Genomic DNA, 10885 nt, shown 5'->3' on the forward strand with positions numbered 1-10885 from the left:
GCCAAAAAACTACTGCCTGCTCAAGAGGAGGTGATAGCGGCTAGCACAGCCAGCAGTTTGGCGTGCACTATTACGCACGTTAAACCGCTACCGCACCTTCGTAATAGGAGCCTTATATGTGCTTCAAGTTGAGTTAATGGAGGCGCCTTTGGGCCAAAAAGTGTTTATACTAAATTAAATATGATAAACTGCTGGTTAGTATGTTTTCACGAAAGGAAAACTCTGTTGTTGTTCAGGAAAATATTCTGTTTTCATTATCATTTGTGTAGCACTGGCAGGTGTACAGAACTGTACATACAATCATCATTATCGACAATCTGTCTCTGTGAGCTTGTCAAGACTGACAAGACACATAGGCAAAACCAAAGACAAGAGTGAGTTCACAGGGAAATTGCTTTAGAAAACTTTCCACAATCTGCTTCAAAGCTTCATGCTACTTATACGGGGATTGGGAGGCAGCCCTAGTGGCTTTGCAGATTGTAAAGGAGGTGCAGTAAACAGGTTGCTTAATTTTGTGTGCAGTCAGTTCTTGCTTTCTTCCTAAGCACTTTCTTGTCCTCTCTTAGTGGTGTTTGTGCAAGAACCACTGTTTGCCCTGTATCGGTAGCATGGAATATTGCTACTACTTGGGTTTTAGCCAGGTATTAGTGACCTGGATTGGCCACCGTGAGAATGGGATACTGGGCTTGATGGACCATTGGTCTGACCCAGTAAGGCTATTCTCTCCTCTCCAAGCTTCACTGGCTCCCAGTATACTCCAGAGTCCTCTACAAATGTGCCTGCTTATCCTTCAAGATTCTACATGGCATCCTACCCCCCGTTATCCCACTCCTTTGGAATTCCTCTAACCCACTCTCCTCTAGATCCTCCCAAAAACTGAAACTATCTTTCCCATCTACAAAAGGTATATCCCGCGCAGGAAAACTTGGAACATCCCTCCCTTTTAGAACCACAGAACTCTGGAACAACCTCTCATCCCCGCTCAGAAATGTCAGCTCCTTCCAATCCTTCCGTAAACATCTGAAAACTTGGCTCTTTTCAAAAATCTAATCACCCCTCGTTCTCTAGTACCCTGTTCCCTCCCTATCTTCTTATTCCCTCTCCTATATCCATCTTTGTAGTTCCTTTCCTCCTAACCTCTGTAAACCGTGCCGAGCTCTGCGCTTGCGGAGATGATGCGGTATACAAACCTAAGGTTTAGTTTAGTTTAGTTTATTCTTATGTTCTTATCAATTTGTCTGGGCTGACTTGGTCTGATTATAGACAGTGGGGCAGAGAAAGAAAAGTGTGAGAGCACGTCAGAAAAAAATAAATTATATACTAGTGAAGAAGAGACGGGGGAATAAAGGCTTCATATCTATTGCCCCAAGCTTTATTCATTTTCTGCAGTTAGGGTTGCTTTAAAGCAGAGGATTTTCCTTTTCCTTCTACACTTTGGAAGAGGCAAGTATGTAAAACAAGTGGGGAAAGGATGCACAGAATGGCTCATCATTGAATTCTTCCTAGTCCTTGTGTGTATGTGCGCGCACACTTGTCTTTTGCCTGTGTTTCATCTGTTTGTGTATATATCTTTGTGGGTTAATATCTCTGTGTGTTCATATCTATGCACATGTTTATGTGTCAGTGCATGTATGTTTGTATGCATATCTATGCATGAAAGCTTGCATATGTTTGAGTGGGTATGTTAGTATGTCTGGGTATATTTATACCTGTTGGTTCTCTGTGTGTTTGATTTGGACAGGAGATGAGAGGGGAAGACTATTTGAAACATACAGTTCCTTAATTGCTATGCTACTGTGAATAAGTGTTTGTTGTTGCAGCTGTTGAAACTGTTTTTACCATCTTGGGGGGGGGGAGGTTTTTCTCTTCCATCTCCCACTACATGCAGAAACTTCAATTTCTACAACACAGTGTTCATCACCTTCCTTTCTGTAAGTCCTCTGACATTACAGTTTTCCCATTGGTTGGATCCTACCTACAGTCTCTGCTGCTCGTTACCCTGTAAAGTAGAGTGCAGACTCACTCACACAGAAGGGAGGATTAGAGGCCTGTAAATAGTTTTTAAACTCAGAATAATGTCCAGATATGCAGGGCCGGCCCAATCATTAAGCATAACTAGGCAGTAGCCTAGGGCAGCGGTATCAAAGGGGGCAACAAATAGTATCTGCAGTCAAAACAAACCAATAGTCCTGACAGCCAAACAAACTGAAATTAATCATCTGCTTATGCTTTTAAGCACAGTGAGAATAGGAATTTCCAAATAGTCTATTTTCCCATTTTGTAAATACAAAATAAAATTTAATATTTTTAAACATACGATGTCCTATTATACATTTTTACATGATTGTTCTGAGAGAGGGGCGAAAGAGATGACATTGAGGAGATCATGACTGTTGAATTTATCAGAGCCTCAAGGGGGTATCTAGGGGCCTTTGACATTGGGGGACAAAGCTGCACATTCACCTAGGTCAGTGGTCAGCAACCTGTGGCTGCGGCTCTGCAGGCCCCAACCCTTTAATCTCCCTCCCAACCCCAAGAGTCCCCCCCCCCTTCAGCCTACCGAGATACCTGGTGGTCCAACGGGGTCTTTGTGGCAGGAGCACAGCCCTCTCGCTCATGCCTCCTCGCTGCTGCCTTCTAAAATGGCTATCACAACCTCTTTTGGCAGCTTGTGATACTACAGGAAATGCGAGCAGCCATGAAAGGTCATAGCAACCATTTTAGAAGGCAGCTGCATGGAGGCAGGGGCGAGAGGGCTGCACTCCTGCCATGAAGACCCTGCTGGACTACCAGGTACCTTGGTAGGCCCAGCCGGGGGGGGGGGGGGTTGACTATGGGGATGGGAGGGAGATTAAAGGGTCGGGGCCTGGAGAGAAACTTGGCTATGGGTTAGGGGGAAGGGGATGGATAGGAGAGGAAGGGAAGAGAGGTGCAGAGATCTGCGAGGGGTTGGGTTGGAGAGAAGAAAGAGGGGAGAGAAGCTAGACCTAGTAGAGGGAAGAGAGCGTGAGAGACCTGCAATATCTCAAACTCCCTTCTCTATCATTTGTGGCTCTTTGTAAATCATGGATTAAATTTTTAGGATAAATTGGCTCTTTGCTTTAAAAAAGTTGCTGACCCCTGACCTAGGTTCTCAAAAGACTGTATGCATACTCAGTGCAGTATTGAAACCTCAGCAGGGAGTATGCAAAAGACCACCTTCACCTCCATCCAGCTGCTACCCCTACCACTGCTTATGGTTCTCCAGATCAGCATTGGCAAAGCAACAGGAAGCAGTCTCAGGGCCGTGGTCTCCATATTGGCTCTGCTAGTCCCCTCTCCTCTGACATCAACTTCTTGTTTGAGGGCAAGGGACAGGCAGAGTCAGCAGCACATACATGGAGACTGCAGTCCTGAGATCGCTTCATGTTGTTTTGCTACTGCTGGTCTAGAGAAAGAGCAGCTGTTAAACTGAACAAAGATATGAAAGGAGAAAGAGAGAGACGGGAGATTCTGGAAGGATGTAAGAACATAAGAATTGCTACAGACCATTGGTCCATCGTGCCCAGCAGTCCGCTCACGCAGCAGCCTTACCTGCGTACGTTCTGGTTCAGCAGGAACTTGTCTAACTATGTCTTGAATCCCTGGAGGGTGTTTTCCCTATAACATCCTCCGGAAGAGCGTTCCAGTTTTCTACCACTCTCTAGGTGAAGAAGAACTTCCTTACGTTTGTACGGAATCTATCCCCTTTTAACTTTAGAGAGTGCCCTCTCGTTCTCTCTACCTTGGAGAGGGAGAACAACCTGTCTTTATCTACTAAGTCTATTCCTTTCATTATCTTGAACATTTCGATCATGTCCCCTCTGTCTCCTCTTTTCAAGGGAGAAGAGGCCCAGTTTGTCTAATCTCTCACTGTATGGCAACTCCTCCAGCCCCTTAACTATTTTAGTCGCTCTTCTCTGAACCCTCTAGAGTAATACTGTGTCCTTCTTCATGTACGGTGACCAGTGCTGGACACAGTATTCCAGGTGGGGGCGTACCATGGCCTGGTACAGAGGCATGATCACCTTCTCTGATCTGTTCGTGATCCCCTTCTTAATCATTCCTAGCATTCTGTTTGCTCTTTTCGCTGCCACCGTGCATTGCGCAGACGGCTTCATTGACTTGTTGACCAGTACTCCCAAGAATTGAATGATGGGGTAAGAAAGATGGGAGATGCTGTTTGGAAGGGGATGAGAGAGAAGGGAGACACTAGATAACAGGATGGAAAGAGGAGAGATGCTGGATAGAAGGGTAAGGAGAGCAAGAAGGAAGAGGCTGAATGGAAGGATGGGGAGAGCAAGAGGGAAGAGGCAAAAGAGGATAGAGTTAGTGAAAGACTGAGGTATAAGAGGAATTGGAATAGGAGAGCCATGGTGAGGTAAAATGGTAGAAAGCTGTGGACAGATACAGTAAAAAGAGAGCTCAGAACAACAAAATCGGAAAAATAAAATGATCAGACTATAAATTAGAATGGACATTCCAAAAACTTACATGATGAAGAACTTTATAAAATGTTGCAGTTGGATATATCCCCTGAAGTCTCGGCCATTCTTAACCTCTCTTTTCTGCATCCACTTTACTGGCATGTACCAGCACGGCAGCCCTGGTATTTTAATGGTGCTCTTGTCAGCTTTTCCAGCCCACCAGACTCCAGCTAATATTAAAACCTTCAGCATAAATCTCCAGCACTGCTCCAGAAAGCCCTTGAAGATTAGGGATGTGCAATCATTGTTAAACAGAATAAAAGATGTGAAGAAACAGATTTGTTTTATTTCATATCATCTGAAAAAGAAATAGAAAAAAAGCAAAATGATTTTTAAATTAATTTTTCTTAGCATTTTTTTCTTTTTAATTTTTAGCACATGGCATTTGTTGATAGCGCATGCTAAAACTAAAAACAAACGAAAACCCCATAAAACTCCCTGAATGGAAATAATAACAATGCACGCTCCCCTATCAGAAAATGCACACACAAGAACAGAAGTGGAAAGCAGAAATGCTCTTCTCTAAAAAAAGAGTATACCATACATTTTCTTCAGTAATGCATTTATCCCATGGCATACTTGTGCATTGGCCATGATTTCCCTCACCTGGTAGAAGCAGAGAGTGATACACAAGCATCCCATTCTTATAAAAACATTGATATTAATTTTATTAATATGTTTACCATCACCAAAGCAAACTCGGGGGCTGATGCAGAAAGCCGAGCATTAGGGCTTTGTGCTAAGCTCAGCACAGAATTTCCAAATCACCTGTTAAAATAGTGTGCTCCCCACACAGTAAGCCCAAAAAGTGTGCACTAACATGAATCCGTACCTGTGGCAGCTATACTTGGCGCTCAAGAAAGTTGTACTCTAATGGTACTCAGAGTTGCATATGGATGCTGGAATGCTAATCTGTGTATATGATTTTGCAACACTGTGATTATGTGCACAGTAGCATTCTATTATGTACATAACAATGGATAGCCTTGGATGGGCCTGAGTAGGCCAAGGCCCACCCGACAGTGGCAGACTGTTGTGGTAGCCGGCAGGGATACCCAAGCCCTACCAGATCAAAGATCTCCCCAAAGGTACCTAGATATGCCTGCGCTCAACTTGGCAGTCAATGGCTCCTTCCCGAGTTTTCAAGGTTGGTATTCTACATGCTCAGTTTTCACACATGCACAGAAACAGTATACACAGAGATGCTAGCATCAGTGGCTTAGGAAGCAGCCACCAACTGCTGAGCTGAGCTGGGCTCCTTCAGCTAGCAGGGCTTGAGGAACCCCACCAGTTCAGGTACTTATAATTTATTTTAAAAGTTGAGTGTTGGGGGCAGGGGGATGAGATAGGGATGAACAGGGCATTCAGTCCAGTGTTCTTCAACCTTTTTACATCTATGGACCGGCAGAAATAAAATAATTATTTTGTGGACCGGCATCGGTCCATGGACCGGAAGTGTGTGGGCTAAGTTGTGGGCCATCTCTACCCAATCTCCACCCCAGACCCCACCCCCATAATAATACTAATTGTAACACTATTTTTTCCATTCATTTTTCACAGATACACAATATAATCTTATTAACAACATATGATGGTTAACCACAAAATTAAACTACACAGAGCACACTGACAACAGATGTAAATTCTCAAAATTGACATAATTCAATCACTAAATTCAAAAATAAAATAATTCCCCCAACTTTTGTTGTCTCCCTCCCTCTATGCTATGCCTTACCTTCTGGCCTGCTCCCACCTGGCCATTTTATCTGGTGTTATCTTCAGGCCGGCTCCCTCTTCCTCACTGATGCAGTGCACAAAGCTGCGGGCAGCAACTCTTTGCACGTCCCGTGCCTCATCTGGAAGCCTTCCCTCTGACGTTGCAACGTCAGAAAGAAGGCTTCCGGTTCAGGCGCAGGACGCGCGTAGGAGCCACTGCCCGTGGCTTTCTGCACTGAATCAGTGAGAAAGAGGGAGCTGGCTCGAAGATAATGCCGCATCGATCGCACTGTGGACTGGCGGTTGAAGAACACTGTTTTGGGCCTGATGCTCGTGCTGGCCCTGTGGACAGGCAGGAAATTTCTGTGGACCGGCACCGGTCTATGGACCGGTGGTTGAAGAACACTGGACTCAATGCCTACTCATTTTGCCCTTATGCCTGCCCAAAATCTGCTTCGTACCAGCCCCCACCCAGTTCCTCCTCTTCAACAAAAAGTTGCAGGTCCCATATGCTTGCAATTAAAAAAAAAAAAAAAAAGAAACAAGCACAAAATCCTTACTAATGCTGACCACAGAAAAACAAGCTAATCCTTTTATTCCTCTTCAGGTCTTGTATTAAATCTTAGTTAGAAAACCCTGCACTAAACTGTCTAGTCTGCACACTTCTCTGCATCTGTGCTGAATAGCTAATATCTTCATTAGTATGGGATTTAAATGAGCTGTGCACTGTCTACCCGAGGCTTTGCATAAAAAGGAGAATGGATGGTTGAATATCATTTTGGAACATCAAATATGTATGTTGATTAACCAGTGATTTTAGTTCACGTGCAAAATTAATTTCTACATTGTGTGCCCACAAAACTGGGGGCAAAAGCCAAGTTAACCTGTGTTCAAAGCCTTGGTTGAGGTATACAATTTTCACACATCGATCTGTCTGCTACCTTTGACACTGTTGATCACCACCTCCTCCTCGACATGCTGTCCTTGCTGGAACTCCAGGATTCTGTTCTCTCCTGGTTTTCTTCCTCTCTCTCCAATCATACTTTCAGCATATGTTGTGGTAGATACACCTCCACTGCCATCCCACTGTCTATTGGTGTACCTCAAAGCTCGGTCCTAGGCCGTCTCCTCTTTTCCATATTTACCTGCTCTTTCGGTACACTGATCTCCTCCCATGGTTTTCATTATCATTTCTATGCCAGATATACCGCTCTACACCAGATATCTCTACAGGAATCCAGGCCCAAATCTCAGCCTGCCTGTCTGACATTGCCGCTTGGATGTCTCACCACCATCTCAAACTGAATATGGCTAAAACTGAACTTCTTATCTTTCCACCTAAACTCACCTCCCCACTCTCACTGTTCTCTATTTCTGTGGATAACACTCTCTTCCTCCCTATCTCGTCAGCTTGCAACTTCCGGTTGCGTCAGAGGAGAAGCTTCTGCCCACAGATGCACGCAACTGCAGGCAGGCTCCGACGGCTTGAGCAAGTTACTCTGTAAACTTAAAACGCGTCGCGAAGGTAAGGAGGAGAGAGGAAGATGCTCGGACCGCGTGAGGGGTGCTGAAGGGCGGTGAGGTGGCAAGAAGGAAGGGTGGTGGTGGAAAGGAACAGAGGCTGAAAGGGAGTGGATAGGAACAGACGCTGAAAGGAAATGGGGAACAGAGAGTGGGTTGAAGATGCTGAATTTGGGAAATGGGGAACAGAGAGTGGGGAGAAGACGCAGAAGGGAAGAAGACAGATGCCAGACTATGGGGGGAGCAGAGGGAAGAAGATGGGTGCCAGATCAATTGGAGGGGGAGGGAGGGAGAGGCACAGTAACAGAACAAATGGAAGATGCAGAGAGAAGACAGACAGTGGATGGAAGGAATTGAATGAGAAGATGAGGAAAGCAGAAACCAGACAACAAAGGTAGAAAAAAAAATGTATATTTTTCTTTCTTTCTTTTTTTTTTCTTTTGGATAAAGTAGTATATTAGTTGTGTTGGTAAAAATTTATAAACAAAGCCCAACATCTCTCTTTCTCTAGTTCAGCAGCCAGAACTTTGATTTATAAGGAAGGAATAAGCTAAATATTTCAGTACTGATGCTTGTATGGATGCTGGGGGGATAGTATTCGTGGGGACGGGGAGGGACAGTGAGGATGGGGCGGGGACAGTGGTCGCGGGGACGGGGCATTAACAGGGACGGTGGTTGTAGGGACGGGGCGGTGACAGGGACATATTTCTTCCCTGTGTCATTCTCTATGTGGGGTGATCTTTGACTCGTCTGTCTCTTTCTCCGCTCATATCCAACAGACCACTAAAATTTGTCACTTCTTCCTCTATAATATTACCAAAATCCAACCTCTCCTCTCTGAACACATTACCAAAACCCTTATCCACTCTCTCATCACTCACACAGACTACTGCAATGCACTTCTCTCAGGTCTCCCGCAAATCCGCCTCACCCCTTCAATCCATTCAAAATACTGCTGCACGATTCATATTCGATGAGAGCCACTATGCTCACATTACCCCTCTCCTCATGTAACTTCATTGGCTCCCCCATCCGCTTCCGAATACAGTTCAAACTCCTCTTACTGACTTACAAGTGCATTCACTCTGTAGCCCCTCAACATTTCTCCTCCCACTAGGCCGCCCTCCCCCCCTGCATTCATTGTGTAAGTCCCTCTTATCTGTACCCTTCTCCTCCACTGCCAACTCCAGACTCCATCCCTTCTTTCTTGCCACACCGTATGCCTGGAACAGGCTGCCTGAATCAATACATAGTGCATCATCTCTAGCAGTATTCAAATCCAAGCTAAAAGTCCACTTTTTTGAAACTGCTTTCAACTCTTAACTCCTACTCACTGCTGTTAGATACCTATACCCATTGTATTATTCCTGTCCAAATTAGATTGTAAGCTCTTCTGAGCAGTGACTGGCTATTGAATGTTAAATGTACAGCGCTGTGTCCGCGTTTCAGCGCTACAGAAATGATAAATAGTAGTAGTAGTAATCTTAGATTTTCTTTGAATAAAATACAAGCAGAGCAGAAGAGTGTCTTAATGTTTAGAGCAGTAGGTTGGGGCCTGAAAGGCCCAGATTTGAATCCTATGGTGGCTCCTTGTGCTCTTGGGTAGGTCAGTTAGCCCTCCATACCACAGGAAAAGGTAATGGCAAACTACTCTTGCATCATGCCAAGAAAACCACAAGGGGGGACCTCATTATGTCCTCACCAGGCGTTATCCCTGACTCAAGGGTACATCTGGCTTGGCCTGGTAGACACTGAAAACCTGTACACTATGGAGATTATATCCTGACATTTAACCCCACTGGAGACAGGTAAATGTTGCGCACACACACACACAATATGTCTCATTAACCCCCCCCCCTCCACCAATGATGGCCCTCTCTGACGTCTCCCCATGTGAGAAAAAATTGGCAGGAGGGATGCCAACTCCCTCCTGCCAACAGTGGACCCCCTGCACCAGGAGCCCCTTAAACCATCCCCCTACCCTTCCTAAAAGGCAGGAGGGATGCCCATTCCCTCTTGCCACCGGATGATCCCCTCAACATCCCCATACCTATTTCAGAAATTGGGAACAGGAGGGGAGCTCGGTTCTTCTTGCCCCAAGGCCTGCTAGTCCAAAATGGTGGTCCTTCCCCTCCCCAGTGCATCATGAGATGCACGGGGAGGGACCTAAGGCCCTGATTTGCTCAGATGCCTAAGGCTCCTCCCAAGGGACATCTGAGTCAGTCAGACCTTAGGCTCCTTCCCTTGTATCCTGGGCCAATCAGGGACTTAGGCTGCCCCCGTGCATCACATGATGCATCGGTGAGGGGAAGGCCTGCCATTTTGGACTGAGCTTCCCTCCTGCTCCCAACTTCTTACAAAGGTATGGGGGGTGGTTTCGGGGGAGCATCCGGTGACAAGAGGGAGTGGGCATCCCTCCTGCCTTTTTGGGTGAGGAGGGGAGGGGATGGTTTGGGAGGAGTACCTGGCTTGGGGGGGCCTCCGTTGGCAGGAGGGTGGGCATCCCTCCTGCCAATTTTTCTCACATTGGGGGGATCTGCATGGCAGGAGGGAGTGGGTATCCTTCCTGATGACTGGGAGGAGGGGTTGGGGAGTGCCATCATTGGCCTGGGGAGGGGGGCTGGCTTTTTTCTTTAATGAGACAGATATTGTACGTGTGTAACACATGCACAACATCTGTGTCCATTTAAAAAAAAAAGGTTTCCTGCCCTGAACAACTGAGTGGCAGGAGGCTGCATCGGGGCTTCCCCTGCCTCTCAGCTGTTTGGGTTTCCCCTGCCGGCTCTACGCATGTGTGAGTCGCCCTCACAGTAATTCATCAGTGGGATCAGACGGGGATTATGATGAACCTCCGCTTAAAACATTTGCATGCAAACGTTTTTGTGCATCAATAGCTCTTTTGCAATCAGCCAAAAATCGGATCGGAGAGGACCCATGCGGTCTTACCAACCCTGTTTAATGCATCTAACTGTAGGTCCTGCCAGAGTATTCTCCAATCACCTCATCATGAGACACAAACAAGGTGAGGTCTATAAGGCTGATACTGCTCTATGACCTGCCCAATAAATGATAAAATGGCCAATGAACCAAACCGTGCATAGATTGAAAAAGGCACCTGCCAATCAAGAAAACAGTGCAAGCAA

This window comes from Geotrypetes seraphini, chromosome 8 (genome assembly GCF_902459505.1).
Source record: "Geotrypetes seraphini chromosome 8, aGeoSer1.1, whole genome shotgun sequence".
In the NCBI taxonomy this organism is placed as follows: domain Eukaryota; kingdom Metazoa; phylum Chordata; class Amphibia; order Gymnophiona; family Dermophiidae; genus Geotrypetes; species Geotrypetes seraphini.